General features: G+C 37.1%; 1 protein-coding gene across 2 annotated transcripts in view; it reads right to left on the bottom strand.

The window, feature by feature from the left end:
- The window catches only part of gjc2 (gap junction protein gamma 2), a 159,708-nt gene that overhangs the window by 37,343 nt on the left and 105,851 nt on the right, over positions 1-16,514 (bottom strand). Inside the window, exon 2 of one of the 2 annotated variants that reach the window (XM_039753247.1) lies at positions 13,408-13,603. The exons of the other annotated variant lie outside the window; for it this stretch is intronic. The gene's annotated coding sequence lies outside the window, so the exon portion shown is untranslated. The remainder of the gene's footprint in view (positions 1-13,407; positions 13,604-16,514) is intronic. 2 annotated transcript variants of the gene reach the window in all.

A 16,514-nucleotide genomic window follows, 5' to 3' on the forward strand; every position in this document is an offset into this window, starting at 1 on the left:
TACACACAAAAAAAATGCAAATAGTGCTTTCAATTTGGATCTAAATAAATTGGAGCAGTTTGTTGGCACTGTAGTGTACTTGAGTGTTGTACATTTACCAAGGTCAAGAATGCACTGGTCCAGTGAATGTTGAGTAGTGCAGGTGACTGATGTGATGTTCCAAGACAGATGGGAACAAATTATAAAATTCATTCATTTTCAATAACGGCAACATGCCAGCCAACAATAATGGAAATTTATGATAAGCTTTTAAAAATCAGGCCAATTATTGATTCACTTCTCCCAAAATTTCAGGGTCTCCCACAAGATCAAATGTCTATTGATGAGCAAATGGAGCCATTCAAAGGTAGAGCTAGTCTAAAGCAATATATCCCCAAGAAGCCATTCAACTGGGGATACAAAATCTTTGTGATATAAAAGGCCTGGTACATTCATTTGACATATTTGCAGGAAAAATTACTTCTGTACCTGGAGAACTTGACATTGGTACAAGTGGAAACATTGTGCTAAAGCTTGCACAAGTTATTTGTGGTGCCATCAATCACTTACTGTATTTTGACAACTGGGGGCTGTTCCACGAAGCGAGCTAACCTCAAAATCCAGGCTTATTTCGATAATCCCGGTTTAATTTCTCCAAATTCGGTTCCACGAACGAGGCTAACCTGAAGCTCCGCTTAATTACTATGCCAACATATGCTCGTGGACAAGCCTGCTCCGTGGCAGGTTAGTTGTGAAGCTTATCTTAGCTTGATGAATATGATTGGACAAACCATTTGATGTCACAGCACGACCTTCTGTGGGGCTGGGATTATTCTGCTGCTGTTCTCTCCCTCTTTCGCACACATCGACCCTCCAATATAAAATTATTACAGATTACATGCAGGCGATTCTAACTACTTAGAAAGTATAAAATGACAAGGAGTGCATTGAAGGCTTTTACATGAATAACCATGGCGTGCTCATTTATTCATAATCCAGTTGATGAGGGAGCAAGGCTCATTCGTAGAGCTTTAAGGCAACAGGTTCCACAATTACTTCGGCCCAGGATAGATCCGTTGCATTTTGCGGATGATTATTTATATGAGCGCTATAGATTTAGTAGACACAGTATTGCATATTTGTGTCAGTTATCGGAACCTTACATTTCTAAAAACACACGTCGCTCTAAAGCCCTTACGTTTGCACAGTCTTTGTGTAACGCTTTGCGTTATTTTGGTGTGGTTCATTTCTGTACAGTGTGGGGGATGCTGAACATTTAAGCAAAGCTACAGTGTGCTGTGAAATCGGGAAGGTTTGCGTTGCATTAAAGTCCTTTTTAAATATATTCATTACCTTTCCTGGCCACCGAGGAATTCTTGCCATTAAGGAAACTTTCTTTGGAATTAATGGTGCTTAATCTTTAAACATCTACTCATTTACGGCACATAAATCATTACCTGATAAGTAACTGAATTTAATTTGTCAGGCTTTCCTAACGTCATTGGAGCCATTGACTGTATACACGTGAGGATAAAGGCTCCAGCAGGTCCAACACAGCCTGATTACATAAACCGCAAATCATATCACAGTATTAATGTACAGGTAAGTACTGATAATATCTCACATTTATATACAAGAGGTGAAAGTGTAGTCGTCCAACATTAACAATGTATGTCATTACCATTTCCTAAAATGTTTCAGATGGTATGCACTGCTGAACATCTAATTTCAAACATTGTGGCAAAATGGCCAGGATCAGTACATGATGCCAGAATTTTTTGCGAGTCTTCACTGGCTCAAAGCCTCAGACAAGGCAAGTCAACTAAAATTCACAAATATACTATAGTTTATTATACTACAGTCTAATGTGTCTACTTTCCATTATAGGAATTTTTCCTGGTGTGCTGCTTGGTGACAGAGGATACCCATGTCTACCGTTTCTTCTCACACCATATACAGATCCTGCAACACAAGCAGAAAGACATTTCAACCATGCCCGTTGTAAGACAAGGGCACGCATTGAAATGACATTTGGACAGTTAAAATCCAGGTTTAACTGCCTGCGGCATCTCCGAGTTACACCAGACAGAGCGTGTGACATTGTAGTAGCCTGTGCAGTTGTGCATAATGTGGCAATACTGCAGCAGGAGCGTATGCCAATAATGACGCATTCTTCACTTGCTGCCAGGACCTTTTCGTTCCACTCATGTTGCTCCTGAAACCAAGCATTGTAATAATTATATTAATAATTACAATTATATATCACTTTTTATCCAAGATGAACCCATATAATTAACATGCTGTCCTGTTTATCAATGTGTTAAAATAACCTTAAAGTACCTTACAACTGGTAACAAAATGCATATGTAAAAGGAAATTTTAATGACTATACATTTTGAAGGCTTGAAACTGTTCTCATTTAGTTGTTAAATAGTTTGACATCCTTAACAGAAAAGTTACTAAAATCATGTTCTTATACGCATTTAACTTTGATAATACAGCTCGTGTTCCCCTTTCTAGTTATTATAGCTTTGTAGTCCTCATAGGCTTGTAATAATAATTTTTGCTCCTCCTGCGAAAAAAACGCAGCTCTTTTCTTAGTTTCCATTCTTACTTATCCAGCATCGATTAACAAGGCTGCCTTTTATGTCGCGGACGCGCACAAGCCTCACTTATCAAGCTTGGCTTGAATTAGCGGAGATTGAATACACCTGAATTTTGTTCGTGGAACTCAATGAGCCTGAAGTGAACTGTTAGGCTAACTCAAGCAAGGCTATTACAAATAATCCTTGATTTTATAAGCTCGCTTCGTGGAACAGCCCCCTGGTTTTCTTCTTTGGATTTGTTTATAGCTCTTGCGAACAAGGGGATACCAGCCCTTGGGACTCTGCAGCAAAGTCGCCTGCAAGGGTGCAGTGTCCGCATAGATGCTGCTATGAAGAGGGACATATGAAGAGGAAAAAGGTTGTTGTAGTCAATGTAGAAATAAGAGCAGTCAAATGGTTTGAGAATAGAGGGGTGACCATTGCCAGCAGTTTTGCCAGTGCCCATCCTGTTTCTAACATGGAAAGATGGGATAGAAAGTGTCTATAGAATGCCCAAACATCAGCCTGTACAACAAGTTAATGGGTGACCTTGATACACTAATTGCATATCGCATCTACATAAGGTCAAAAAAGTAATATCATAGGTTCTTTTTTCATTTTTTTGATATGGCCATTGTAAGCAGGTGGTTGTATCGACGTGATTGTGATTCATTGGATGTTCCAAGAAAGAAGCAGAACGATTTGCTTGCTTTTAGAACATCAGTTGCACAGGCACTCTGCATGCAAGGCAAGGATATGTCAAAGAAGAAGAGGGGGCGGCCTTCATCTGATGTTGAAAGGGATTTCGAAAAGAAAAAAAATTGAGGTCCAGCTAAGGCTATTCCAACACTGGAAGTCTGTTCAGATGCTGTGAGTCACTGGCTAGTGGTTGAAAGTGGACGGCAACTCTGCAAATGCCCAAATTGTAAGGGCCAGGCTGTAGTCAAATGTTCAAAGTATAATGTTCACCTGTGCCTCAACAAAAACAAGAACTGCTTTCGAGAATTCCACGAGTAAGACTGTTTCTTCTCATGTGACTTTTTGTTAATTTCATGACATTCTACTGATTTTTGGATAATTTTTGTAATTTGGATTGTTGACTGGAGGAATTGACCAATCATCAATAAAATAATCTACATACCTGAGACTGGAAAATTGGTTTAATTACTATTATGCCTAATGTCGCTAATTTGTATCATAGCTAAATTTATATCTATTGTATGTGCTATATTCAAATTAACAATCTCCACTTAATTTAGCATTTCATTGACAGCAAAAGCAGAAATTTATTTTTTATATAATTGTAAATAAATTCATGCAACAAGTTAAACCAACCCACTGATTTAATAATAGGCTGAACAGGCTCCTTTTACATATAAACTAAAGTAACTTTGTACAAAAAATGCACATTCAGGAAATTTCTACGTTCCTGACTGGCAGTATCACAAAATCACTCAACATTGTTTCCTTTTATCTTTTTTTTCTTTACAAAAGTGTAAGTGAAAACGTTTTCTGTGTTAACAAAATCTTTCCATAGTAAAAATTATGCACACCTGTATGCTAAGCGGTTTGTGGTGTGTATAATAACAGCAGTGTTCTCAAATGAAAAACAAGTTTCTTCTCATTGTTTCTTATATATATTGACACCAGTAACAGCAAATGTATAGAAAATGCCTTGTGCAATGACAAGTATTTGTCATTAGATTAGATTAGAGTAAAAGGGAATGTGACAGCCCAATGCTACCGGGTCCTTCCGGGGAGCCTTTTGAACTTGCTACTGCCGGTAACATACTCGAGGAATGAGCCAGCGGATGAAGTCACAACACAAAGCAAGGGACATGTGCAGTCAACATAAAACATGGAATTATAATGAATTTAATTCTTTTTTGAGTATACTACAATCTTTACTGCTAACTTCAGCTAAGCACCTAGCTGCAAATCACAAACACCATGAAGACCCAGAGGAAAATTTATGAATTATTTTTAACAGTACCTCATTCTTTCACCTGAGACAGATGATCTCAATCTCATAACTGTACACCATTAAATTTGTAGTGGCAGAGACCAAAGGAAGACCAAGCGGTGCCTGGAACAAACCATTAATCTCTGAAGGGGAAGTTTACATGGAAGACTTAGTGCAAGACATGCTTTATGTTAAAAGATTTTTTATGAAACTTAGTTATCAATTACAATTTTGTAATTGATAATATATTTATATTGTGGGGCAAAAAGGGTGGCACATAATTTTGTTGTTGCAAATGTCACTATATATGCTACATCTGCCCCTGCTTGTCTGTAATATAGTCATATAGTGCCTTTTTGGTTTATAACCAGTCATTATTTGTAAACCCCGCCAAGTTTTCTTTGCACTGTTCTTCAAATACTCTTCTAATCTGTCCTGATATGTGTTCTTGCTGTTCTTTATTTTCTACTTTATTTGCTTTAATAACATTTTTTTTCTTCTTTCTATTTACTCAAGATTGAAAAGGCATTTTTTCTGGTTTAGGAAGTTTTTCTATTCCAGTGTGACCCAAGGTAATTATTGGGGTATATTTTAATTCTTTTTTTAGAGATGACTGTGTCCTTGCAGAAACTGATCAATCCTGAGATGACTGTTGCTGCATCATTTATACTGTTTCCATCCATTAGAGCATCCCAATTAGTTTTGATCGACAAAATTCCCCAAAACCTTTTTCACAGTGAATGTGCTGTATCCATCAGTGATTTAAGGACATAAGGTGACATAAGGAAAAAAATGCATGTGGGTCATCAGTGAACTTAAAAACATAAAAATGGGTCACAAAGTTTAAAGCACACTGCCAGATTTCCATCCATCATGCATTTCAAAAAATAAAGAAAACGTTTCTAGCATTAGGGGTATGGCCATCAAATATATAGCATTTATCCCTGTGCAGTACCCCACAATGCTAATTATGGATGCACATTAGCCATGTGAGCAACACCATCTTGAAACAAGCCTTAAATGTGTGCCCAAAGATTGGAACTCTGTGAGAGCAATAATATATATATTATTTACTTATTGCATATGGTATTTGTTCCGTCCATGTCTTTTGTTTGAGACACAGTGACACGGTCATTAGCACTACCTTACAGTTCACATCAAATGTTTGGCCGTCTTAGTTGGTCCAGCATAGATGGCAGACTTTTTTCCTAGTCATCAGGGACACTCAAAAGACCATTGCACCATTAAAATCTCTTTTAAACTAGTTTAGTTTCTCCATCCCCATTTACTTCAATGGATTTTGCTGAGTTTGTCAAAATTCACAAACATTTCCATGATTTCGCTGAACTTGAAGTGAAGCAAATTCAGCGGGGTTCTCTCATCATTAGTGCCAGTCAATACATTCAGAACAGCCATGAAGCATTTCTATCAGGTCAACTGTCAAGCATTTAGTTTCTGTCTTCTTTGCTATGAGGTGTTGCAGCTTTGGAACATTAACATGAATCTTATTTTATTAATATCAGAGCCCCCTAGGCCAGGTAATGCTTTTGCTCAATAAGCATTGTTTATGTTATAGCAATGATCAAGGTAGGTGCTGTTCTGCTTAAGACACAAAACATACTGTTGGTAAATAATCCTCTAACCTACAAAGTATAAAGTCTCCAATTATCATATGGGCTGAATCTGGCAATTGTTCTTCATCTAGAAAAACAAGATGCTGAATGCCACAGACAAAGCAATATAAAATAGTGTTTCGCAACCATTTGCCACAGGCTGCCTCCTTTGGGTAAGAAGTTTCTAATTTTTGTAATGGTAGTGGTTCATCATGGGCCACAAAGTGGGCTATGGCAGGTTGTCAATATGATTGGCATTGCTATTTGATATATATTTTAGCTACCTGCTCTGATGCACTTAATTCATCAGGGAGAACACAAACCCCACACACACACACCTGCTCTTACAATTTCTTCTTTTTCCCAATGCTCTGACAACGATCATCTTCAATTCACCGAGGGGGGTCATGAAGGCACATGTGAAAAAGTGGGTTGCAACATCAAAAAATTTGATGAATGAATATAGGAAAAATATGGTCTAAAATTAATACCTAAAAGGTCAATGTCCTTTGTACACACCCTATTTTGCTATGTTGTATGCTGAGTTGCAATGTTTTTTGTTAAAATAAATACAGACTCTATCACTTGTATACCTGAATTCAGACACTGGTTCATTTCCACAAAAGTGAATCCAATTAGTTCAACAGCACAGTCGAGGTCCACTTATGGTAGCCAGGTCTCAGAATGACCAATCAGACAAAACTGGTGAAAGTCAGATAAATATTGCTGGCAGTCATGAAGTTCATTTAGGTTTACTTTGAATGATTTGTTTTCCCCAGCACAATCGTTGAAAGTGGTTGTCTGAAGATTTTCCTTTTTATCTGAGACTACAGCCCTCCTTTTTTGCCACATTTTTTTACTTGTCTTTGTAGCAGATGGTGGGTGTTCTGGGAAGATCCCAATGGCAGACGCTTGAGACTGCAGACTTCAGACACAGAAGTACATCCCTTATGTATGTTATCCATAGTCTCAGGTTGGCTGCTTTGCTGCTGTTCAGCAGGTCAGCTGTGTAATTGGCAGAGGTAGTCACAAAGTTTGAAAAGTTTATATTCATAGAAATTGTAGCAGTCTTGATATGTTATGATTTATAAATATAGTTTATATATTGATTTATAAATATAGTTTAGCTAATTATAAAAACATGCACAAGTACCACAAAATAAAGATAAATAAGACAAAACACAAGGAGAGGCAGACAAACTGTGTCATCACAGATCACAGCGCCACAAAATTATGTATAATAATACACAAATATATTAATGCAATAATAATAAAATAATGGGCAAATAATAAAATAAGTAATAAATAAATAAGCATGAATATAAAAAATGAACCATCTTAATAAAAGGATAAGTGTCTGTGTGTCTGTTTACCTATGTGTATATCCAGTTGCTATGTCAATGTCTTTTTAACAGATGGTACAACACAAACATTTGTAGTAATAAAATGTACTGCATTAGTCTTGCTAACAGATTGAACATCAAAAACATTAACACTGCCTTAATGAATCCTATACCAAATGGCACAAAACAGAGACATAGCCATTGCATTTGCCATTCCAAAAGATGGCATATCACAAACATCTGTAGTAAGGCATTATACTACTATATCAATACTACAAATATGTGTGATGTGTCCAGTGCCATTCAAAGCCCATATGGAGCCAAAAATGGTGCCCCGAGGTGCCAATAGCACTTATTCAATATTTTTAGACCTTGAAGATGGTGTAGGATCCCCTTCGGTGTCTGGATCATGTGATCCTTGGTTTAGCAAAATGGTGCCCCTTGGTTTTTATACCATGGTGAGGGCATTCATAAATGCCACTGTGTTCAGAGCATGTGCCTGTTAACTGTCATAAATTGTGCCTCTCGAATGACAATGCCTTAGGTGGCCACCTATGTCACCTAATGGTTTGACTGGCTCTGGATGTACCATGTGTTGGAATGACAAATGCAAAGAATGATATCACGACATGCATTACAAAATACATTCTAATAAATGGAGCTGCAAGCAAACTGCAAACATTAATGCTGAGGTCTATGCTGATTAATTAGATTTCATTCCATCTTAGACAGGTAGCATAGTTAGTAAATATAATAATACCACAAATCTACCTTTCTAGTCTTGTGTTAAGGGTTATGAGAGATAATTTGCTTTGCTGGTTCAATTCCACTTCCTTTAAAAGCTGTCAAATATTTAACTTCTGAACATAACTATAAAGTTAAAGGGTCTGTCATTTTAAAATGGTTTAAATTTCTCCACAAAAACAAGTCACGCCATATTGATTATGCATGAGTGGAATTCAATTCCTGCTTTGCACCCAATATAGCCTTTATAGGTTTACCCTAGAATCTTGATTGGATTAATTTCTTTGTGATTTTTTAACACTGAGTGTATGCATTTGTGTTAAAGAGTTCAAGGACAGAAGAGACAAAATGTGTGCTGTAATGGACTGTATGGTGTGGGGATGGGGAGGGTGAGCTATAGGTAGGATCAATTCAAATTTTTCATCGTTTCATTTATTTATTTATTTTCTTCTAATAACACTTTATAGACATTAACACTAGGATTCCTGAATCTTAAGAAAAAACCCGGCCCCACCTTAAATCCCTTCAGATCTCTCCATCAGCGTCTTTTGTTTTGTAAATGTGTCAATCAGCACAAGCAGCAAGCAGCCTGCTGTCCCATCTCCCACCCTGATGGAGCTCAGCTCAGGCAGAAGCTTTTCCCAGCTCAAGCCAAGGCTGCTTATCTGTGTGTGAGATCTGGAGTTGTATAGGGTGAATAATACATTATATTGTTATTTGGAATACATGCATTTCATTTGTGTTCTGTGTCTACAAATATCTTGGTAAGTGTAGGATGAAAGAAAATGTGAGAAATGCAAGAAATGCTGAACACATACCTAAAGCAGAAACCTTCCGCATGTTATACTAATAATGACATGAATTGTATAATGTGCGCTTTTATTCAAGAATATAACCAAAGAAAAAAAAAAGCATTTGATTTACATGCGGCTGTCAATGAGTTAAAAACTCAAGCTCAAATGTCAATCGGTAGGGATTTTACATGTATTCTTGAATGGTGCAGAGGTAAAAACTACTGCCTTATAACCCAAAGGTCCCGGGTTTAAGACTGAGCACTCCACGTTTTCAGTAGGGATTTAAGGTTTTAAGGTTAAGTGGCATAGTACATTTAGTAATTAAAAGAAATCTTCATACATTATAAAGTCAATGTATGAAATAAACATATTATTAAACAATCACTGTTAGCAGATACACAAGAAGGCAATGCTGGCCTCTATCAAAGAGCAAAAAAAGAAGACCCATGAAATAACAAATTGAATATATTTACTAATTCACATCAGCTTAAACCTAACCAAACTTTCACACAAAGGTTTTCACAATAGTCACTGCTGTTTCAGAGAACTCAAGAGAGACATTGGCCAAGTTCAGGTACCGGCTAGAGTAGGTGTGTTTCTGTAAGTTAGTTTTTTTTCCCTTTTTGCTCATTTTCCATCTTTTATCCTTAGAGATTTGCTGTATAGGTGTTGTATTGGCAATTTTCTCCATGGCCATGTCTAAAGGCATGACACCCTGCTTATTGCCAAAATTGCTTAAGAATCTCTCCCACCGTCATAGTGTGAAGGTCCTGGTAGACCCACAAGTTTCAGCTAAAGAATATGTGGTAGCAGTGGGAAAAGCGACCGATTATAAAAATCCCTCATCTGCACTGAAAATTAACAAGTTGGCAGTGTTTTTTGTAAATGAAGAGTTTTTCATGCATAAACTTGTAGAATAAGGTTTTTTTTATTAATGACTCTTTGGTTTTTGTATTGTCCTTATCAGTGCCTGCAAAGACGGTAATAATTTCAAATGTTTGAACTTTCTTAAAGAATCTTATCTTAATGACGCTATTGACAGGTTACGTCTGACATAACTACCATACCATTAGAGTGTAAAACACAGCATTTAAAACATGTTTCATTTAGGAGGTAAATTATTTTTTTAATTTAAACAATATGAACAGGGACATAAATATAGCCCTCAGATTCACGGTCAATGGCAGTGAATACATTGTGTTTGTCACTTCAGACTCAACAAATTGTTTTAACTGTAGCAGAGCTGCAGACAAGGAAGAGCAGGGCAAAAAAGAGTTTATTGTGTTGAACACAGCTCCACTCCTTTCTGACACTGATAACGATGGGAAGAGTGAGACTGAGTATGACAGTGAGGCTGACAATACGGAGGATAGTGAGACTGGGTTAAATGAGCTTATGGCTGGAGCAGATGCTGTGAATGATCTGCCCTCTAGTGCTTTGCCTGTAGTTGCTCCTGGGAAGAATGTGCTTATTACTGAAAAAGATATGTCAGCCTAGTCCAGCAATTTAGTCGATCATGTGTCAGTTAGAAATACTCTAGGAGATTCCAAAGAAAGTGCAACAAATAAAGACAACAGAGAGCCTGAGACAAGTAATAATATAGATACAACAATAAATACTTGTTCATAGGGATCTGCGTCAGTCAGTCAGTCAACCCAATTGCAAAAAAATGAGAAGGGTCCGGCTGCAGGTCGCAGACTTGGCCTTCCACGCCCCCGGCCTTCCACAGTCCGCCCCACAACTGCCAACAGTCCGTAGAAAGAAAAGGAGAAGAGCTGCTGTAGTTTTTCCAATATGAAAAAGAAAAGGAGCTGAAAACCTTTTCCGACACGGAACAATGGCACAACAGAGCCAGGTATGGACTCACAGAATAAAAAGCTCAGTATATTTAAAGGAGCTTTAGATTCATTAAACAAAACTAATGAGATGTATGATTATATATTGTAAAACGAATCCAAGTGTTCTCTGTTTATCGTCATTACTGACATATCCTATTTTTAAGCATATCGTTTTAATTATTTTTTACCTCTTGTATTATTTCTTTTTAATATTTGCCATATTATTTAATCTATATTAACTTTTTCACTTATTTATGAGATGTTATGTAGAGAATCTGCAATGTTAGTGTATAATATGAAAGGTATTTATGTTTATTGTTGTCATTAACGTGTGTTAAATATCTTATTTAACTTGATTTTCTGTAGTTAAGTTAGCTATTTATAAAAGCACAATAGCGCTTTCTGTCAATTTAGTATTACATATCATATTTGTCTTGATTTCCACAGTCACATTTCTCCATAAAGGCAGAGAATATAAAAACAACTTTAATTACATTGATTAAATATCCAAATGAATCCAAGTGACCTCTTTGTAAAAAGCAAAGAGACTACAGCATCCTGCTGCCTGCCTTCAGAGTCATGAAGACCACAGTGTCAAGTATGCAGGTAGTGTATGTATGCCAGGAGTGTGTGTTTGCAAACAATACTGACGTTTAGATTTCTGAACTGGAACTTTTTTAAATACAGATTAAAAAGCTGAGCATTTTCTGTTGTTTGGCAGGTTTTACTATTTACAGATGTAACACAGGGTGTGTAACAAGTGGGCAATTCCATTGTTGTTTTTGTTTAAAAGGCATTGTCAACAGTTTACTGTATGTCAGTATTTAATATTTTTGTTTGATTAATTTTTTTTACTCCTTGTATTAGTGCCTCCATAGTGTGTGCTTGGTGTGTGGGTGTGTGTGTGTGCGCTGCAGTGGGCTGGCGCCCTGCCCGGGGTTTGTTTCCTACCTTGAGCCCTGTGTTGGCTGACCCTGTAAGTTACGGATATAGCGGGTTGGATAATGGATGGATGGATTTTTTAGGGCCTTCTAAGTCAGATGAATAGCCATTATTGTGGAATTTCCATGTTGATGGTGTGACCATTTCATATTGTAACTATCATTTTTGTATGTCTGTATTTAATGTTGTGTCCAGGTTTCCAAAGGACCATTTAATGGTGTCTCTGTATTTCATCCTCGTGGCCCCCTTCAATTTTAATGAGGTGTGTCCCAACTTTAGTCCTCTCTTCCTTCAATGTAGTATTTATATAGGGAGGATTACACCTGGTTGCTGGTTCCGATTTTTGTCACTTTCTACAATTTGTGTTGGATATGTGTGTTATGTTTAATTTATTATATTTGATTTTTTTTTAAATTTCAGCATACTGCCCAAAGTGGTTTTGAAGTTCCAGAAATGCCTACCTTTCAAAATCTAGATATTTTAAATGTATGTTTGGAATGGTTTGCATAAATATTTTTGTAACATTAAACTTTTAACAATGTGACTCTGCTCAGTTCTCTTTAGAATGACATGCCAGCTTTGAGGAAGTGCTGGTGTAGAATGTTACTTGAGAACTCCAGCCCCAATTTAAATTTAAATTTCCTGTAATAAATTTTATTCACTTCTGTGGTAATATGGCAAATAAACTTACCCATATTATAAATCAAAGACAAATAGTCATAATGTTTCCCATTATAAATTCAGTGCTTCTTTTTGAAATCACTGAAGTAACTGCTCACATCGGACTGAGCGAGTAAACGCCCTTCTAAATGAAGGCCAAGAACCAAACAAAAAATTAGAAGGTACAGAAATAATGGACAGCCAGAACAGGGTCATTTATTGTACTTATTGTTTTGGTTCTTTTTTAACATTTCCTTAGGTAAATATTATGTTCTCTGTTTTCAGGTTTAGACTTTGTCTTCTCATTAATGGCTCAATAGAATAAAGACTTGGCACTACATCTGAAATAAAAAAAAAATGCCTTGCTATTCTGTTCCATAGCACTGCGTTTTGTAGGTTTTAGATCTTTTCTTTTAGAAGAAACGTCAGCCACCCTTCTCCAACATCCAGCACAGGGCACTGATGAGAAGGTACAGGCTCCTCATTTTATAAACTTCCATAAGAAAGATGAATTACATTTTGTTGATGCTGGCTTACAATGCCTATGGTATAGTGAATAAAATGTATAAAAAGACTTCATGCTTGTCTCAGATGCCGACTGTTAATCATTAAGCAGTAGGAGTCAAAGCCCATAAGACTAACAGCCTGTTTTACATCTTCTGACAAACTGTAGTGCTAGTACAACTCTTAAAGGCCTTAAAACATTTGAAATGCATTGTGTGCTGTGTTAATAATAGTGTATGGTAAGAAACATTGAAAACTTGTAGAATCTGTGATTGAAAGCAGTAATGTTAATAATGTATAACAAATTAAATATACTGTACATCATTTTTTTTTGCTTTCCTTACATTTCTTGTAAATGTGGAGGAAAAGGCTATAAGCTTTCTTTCTTTTTTTGTTTTTAATAAAACATATTACAGCAACACAGAACCCTTCAGCATCTTACCGAGGTAGAGACGTGGTGTGCTGAGAACATTTCATGGGGCACATCTCACTCCCTGCATTACTGTCAATGGACAAAGACGACATTGAGGAGGCCCTTCAGAAATTTGATTTGCTATCTGAATTTCCAGAAGAAGACGAGAGGGAATATGTCTTTAGGCCCTTCATCATCCTTTATTTCACATATGGAAGGCATGCATCTGTTTTTAGATAATGTGAGAGGAAAAAGGAAAATGACTGTGTTTTGTCAGAAAATGTAACAAACATACATTGTTCAGTTACAACCTACAACTCTTGTTCTATATTTTATATATTCTTTAACTTTTTGTAATAAATGTTGCAAACCAACTTCATCTTTACAGTCCATTATCTCAGATCTGCACTTCTTAGTGTTATGTATTAAAATAATGTTTTATAAAGCAGGGCAAAGCAATTTTTATTTTTAAAGCACATTTACATCAGCAGCCTGAACTGAACCAAAGTGCTGTACAAGAAAGGGTAAAGAAGAAGTTCAAATATACCATATGTACACAGCACAAAACTGCAAGAATAACCAACCATTACATAAAAGATAAACTTTAAATAGACATACATACATACAGTAATCCCTCCTCGATCGCGGGGGTTGCGTTCCAGAACCCCCCGCGATAGACGAAAGTCCGCGAAGTAGAAACCATATGTTTGTGTAGTTATTTTTATATATTTTAAGCCCTTATAAACTCTCCCACACTGTTAACATTATTAGAGCCCTCTAGACATGAAATAACACCCTTTAGTCAAAAGTTTGAACTGTCCTCCATGACAAGACAGAGATGACAGTTCTTTCTCACAATTAAAAGAATGCAAATAGATCTTCTTCTCTTCAGGAGCAGAGAATTTCAGAGGGAGAGAGAGAGAGAGAGAGCGCAAAGAAAAGCAAACAATCAAAAAATCAATACTTGTGCTTTTAAGTTTGCCGCGGCATTTTTTAGAGGAGCGTTAGTATCTTCTAAGCAAACAGCCTCTGTGCAAACAGCCCCTCTGCTCACATCTCCTCCGTCAGGCGCAGAGAACATCAGAGAGAGAGAGCGAGATTAAAGCAACAATCAAAAAATCAATACGTGTGCTTTTGTGCTTTTAAATATGCCAAGCACCGCAATAAAGCGGCATTTTTTTAGAGGAGCGTCAGTATCTTTTAAGCAAACAGCCTCTGTGCAAACAGCCCCTCCATCAGGCGCAGAGAATGTCAGATAGGGTGAGAGAGAGGCAGAGACAAGCAAACAATCAAGCTCCATGCGGGATGCATATCTTATAGCATTGAGGAGTTTTAGTTAATATGTAATACATGCTCTGATTAGGTAGCTTCTAAGCCATCCGCCAATAGCGTCCCTTGTATGAAATCAACAGGGCAAACAAACTGAGGAAGCGTGTAGCATAAATTAAAAGAACCACTGTCTGCAGAAATCCGCGAACCAGCGAATAATCTGTGATATATATTTATATGTATTTACATTTAAAATCCGCGATAGAGTGAAACCGCGAAAGTCGAAGCGCGATATAGCGAGGGATTACTGTATATCTAATCATGAATGTACGTGAGCCAATATATACAAACAATGTCAACCTCTTGTAGGTTCAAATGGCAGCAAGAAGAAATAAGACTTTAATGATGACTTAAAAATGGCCTGTGCTGGAGCAGACCTAACATAATAAGGAGGGCCATTCCAGAGAAAAGGAGCAGCCACCGCAAACACCCGATTCCTCCTTTGCTTCAGTCTCGACCTCAGCACAACTAAGAGCATCGGGCTAGTAGACCACAGGGCTCTTGTTGGCACATACAAGTGAAGAGGTTCCAAGAGGCAAGATGGGGCTGATCCATTCAAACATTTGAAAACAAGAAATAGAATTTTAAAATCAATTCTGAAATGAACCAGAAGCCAATGAAGCAAGGCCAGTATTGGTGAAATATGGCCACACTTACAAGAGCCATTCAGTAAGTGAACAGCAAAGTTGTGGAATAGCTGTAGGTGTCGTAACAGGGCCTGACCAACACCTACAAACAAAGAACTGCAATAGTCCAAATGAGATGTTGTAAAAGCTTGGATGGCCTTTTCAAGATCACAGAAAGAAAGAAAAGCCTTTACCTTAAAGTCTCAGCTGGCAAAAGCTTCATTTAACCTCACAATTTATCTGTTTGTCGAGTTTGAATGAGCTGTCACAGATCACACCTGGGCTAACTGAAGCTTCGTGATACATACTGTATATGGCAAGGGGTCCAAGAGCAACATCAGAGACACTCAAACTTTCTTAACTTTTGGAAATCATGATCACAGTTTTATTATCATTTAGCTTAAAAAGATGCATTGCCATCAAAGTTTTTATATCATTCAAGCACGCATGGAGGGTCTGTATTTTCTCGCTTTGATTTTAGTGGCAAATATATTTTAGTGTCATCAGTATAGAGAAGCCATACTTGTTAACAATGGAGCCTAAAGGTAACATGCCTATCAAAAAGATAACTGGTCCAAGGTTGGAACAGTACAAGTAAGAGGAGCTACAGAGGATGAGAACTCACCCAAATGAATAGAAACGCTCCTATTTCTTAGATTAGATTTAAACCATTTCAGGGCATTACCTTGGATGTCTACATACTGTTCAAGGCAGGATATAAGAATCGTAAGGTCCACAACATCAAAAGCTGAGGTAAGATCTAGCAGTACAAGAATGGCAGAATCTCCAGCATTAGTAATTGGGAAGAGGTCACTGATAACCTTTAACAAGGATGTTTCAGTGCTGCAAGAACATCTGTATCTGGATTGGAATTTTTCCAGAATACTATTTTCAACTAGAAATGTTTGAGTTAGGACAACTTTTTCTAAGACTTTAGATAAAAAAGGCAGTTTAGAAATTGTCCAGAAATGTGACACATTAGAGTGTCCTTATTTTGTTTTATTATAATATGTTTCTGCACCACAGCATGTTTCAAGGCAGCAAGAACACAACCAGAAATCAAGCTAGCATTTATTAAGGTAACAATACTTGGTCTGACAGAATCAAAAAAACCCTTAGCTAATCAAGAGGGGACACAGTTCAGGGGGTAATTTGTCGGATTCTGGCATTGCACCAAATCAG

This window comes from Polypterus senegalus, chromosome 5 (genome assembly GCF_016835505.1).
Source record: "Polypterus senegalus isolate Bchr_013 chromosome 5, ASM1683550v1, whole genome shotgun sequence".
In the NCBI taxonomy this organism is placed as follows: Eukaryota; Metazoa; Chordata; class Cladistia; order Polypteriformes; family Polypteridae; genus Polypterus; species Polypterus senegalus.